This window comes from Arachis ipaensis, chromosome B9 (assembly GCF_059453495.1).
Source record: "Arachis ipaensis isolate K30076 ecotype BB chromosome B9, ASM5945349v1, whole genome shotgun sequence".
Lineage (NCBI taxonomy): Eukaryota > Viridiplantae > Streptophyta > Magnoliopsida > Fabales > Fabaceae > Arachis > Arachis ipaensis.
The window spans coordinates 151,221,165-151,223,118 of NC_142444.1; the positions used below are offsets into that span (position 1 = coordinate 151,221,165).

General features: G+C 39.0%; 1 non-coding gene across 1 annotated transcript; it reads left to right on the forward strand.

Moving 5' to 3' along the window:
* Positions 1-244: 244 nt before the first annotated feature.
* LOC148546806 (small nucleolar RNA R71) lies at positions 245-351 on the forward strand. The gene has a single exon (XR_015900913.1). It is a non-coding gene; the product is annotated as a small nucleolar RNA R71 (small nucleolar RNA).
* Positions 352-1,954: the final 1,603 nt, after the last annotated feature.

Sequence of the window (1,954 nt, forward strand, 5' to 3'; positions counted from 1 at the left end):
CATTTCACAGATACTCTGAGTTAGAGCAGCAGTCTCTCTGCTAGAGGATACTTCTGCAACGGCTTTTGAACGACCTTGTTTCTGCCTGTGATTCCTAGTAGATTCAGCTAAGTCGCTGATCAGTTGCCATGCCTCATCAGTGGTCTTATACTTTTTCATAGACCCATTGCTAGCACTTTCCAATGTGGTCTTGTCTTGGGGCCTCATGCCCTATGTGACATAACCGAGTAACACTATCTTGTCAATCATATGGTGGGGGCAAGCTTCCAGAAGATTATTGAAGCGCTCCCAATACTCATAGAGAGTTTCAGAATCATCCTGAACAATCATGGAAATATCTTTCCTCAATTTATCAGTAACTTCAGCTGGAAAGAACTTTTCCAAAAATTCTCTTCTAAGTGTATCCCAGTTGGATACAGTTGCTGCTGGTTGAGTGTAGTACCACTCTCTTGCCTTTCCCTCAAGAGAAAACGGGAAGGCTTTCAGCAAAATTGAAGTTTCATCTGCACCATCACGCCTGACAGTAGAACAGGCTGCTTGAAAATCTCTCAGGTGCTTGATAGGCTCTTGAGCAGGTAAGCCATGAAACTTGGGCATCAAATTGAGCAGTGCGGTCTTTATTTCAAAGTCTGTAGCCACCGCAGGGTGATGCGCTTGAAATGGTTGCATTGTAAAATCAGGGCCTCCAGCCTCCTGGATAGTAACTCTCCTAGCTGCTGCCATGTTACCTGCACGTAAAACAACCAAATCAGTAGAACGGGGGCTGGTTTCTTTCTCAAGTGACGTTTCAGATCCGCCCTCAGAGAGGACTAACCGACGCCGAGCTTGCCTTATTCGTGAAATAGTTCTTTCAATCTCAGGATCGAATACTAACAAGCTTGGGTCAGGAAGCGAACGCGTCATCCAACGAAAGAAACAAGCAGTTCATAGTAGCAAAATAAAATAAATGCAAATAAATAAAATCCAATCAATAACTTTAGCACTCTATTGCAACTCCCCGGCAACGGCGCCAAAATTTGGTGGTGGCGGAAATTGGCGAGTTAAGAATGATTATAAAATATGCGTTGCAAGTATAGTTCTCAACCAACCAGAAATTCACTTATCAATTTAGAAGGGTGTCACAGAAATTAAAATTGAAATACTGGGAGTATGAATCCCAGGTCGTCTCCCAACGAGTTGCAGAAAAGTGTGCTATTTTATTGATCAGATATTTTCAAAAAGGTTTGAGTTGAATGGCAGAAAATTAAATTAGAGAATTTATATAAATTTAAATAAAAGCCTTGACTGGGAGTTGATTAGCTGGAAACCCTATTCTTGTTGGAGTACTCTCAAGATTAATTGACAATTGGGGGTTATTATGTTTAGTTGTCCCTTACTAAGTAAGGGAAAGTTAAACAAGTTGGGATGCTGTTTCTATCCACAAGTTCCAATCCGCTCTTGGGAGGATTGGTGTTAGTGACTAGAGAGCAATCCAACAATAAACCAAATTACAATCTTTCTCTTGAGCATCCCAACTCAAGGATTCCTTTCAATCAACTCCCCATCAAGTTAGGGAACTATTCGCTCATTGTAAATGTAAAATTCATAACATAAGAAAGGGGATTAAAGAAAGACATGATAAATAATGATCAAAAGATTAATTAAAAATAAAAGTAATTCTTGTATTAATAAATGCTAAAATAATCCAATAGTAAAATTAAGTAAATTAAGGAACATGGAAGAGTAAGAGACAAGTAAAGAGAACGAACTAGAACGTCGAAGTCTTGATGAGGCAATAACTCTTCTCAATATCCCAATGAAAAAATAATGAAAAATAACAAATCGTAAAAACTATGAATGTGTAGAGAGAAAACCTAGAGGAGAGGAAAACTAGATCTAAAAAAACTAAAACTATGCAGAATGAATGTTGTTGTTAGTTTCTGCATGTTCTCTGGCTCTAGTCTGCTTTTCTGGG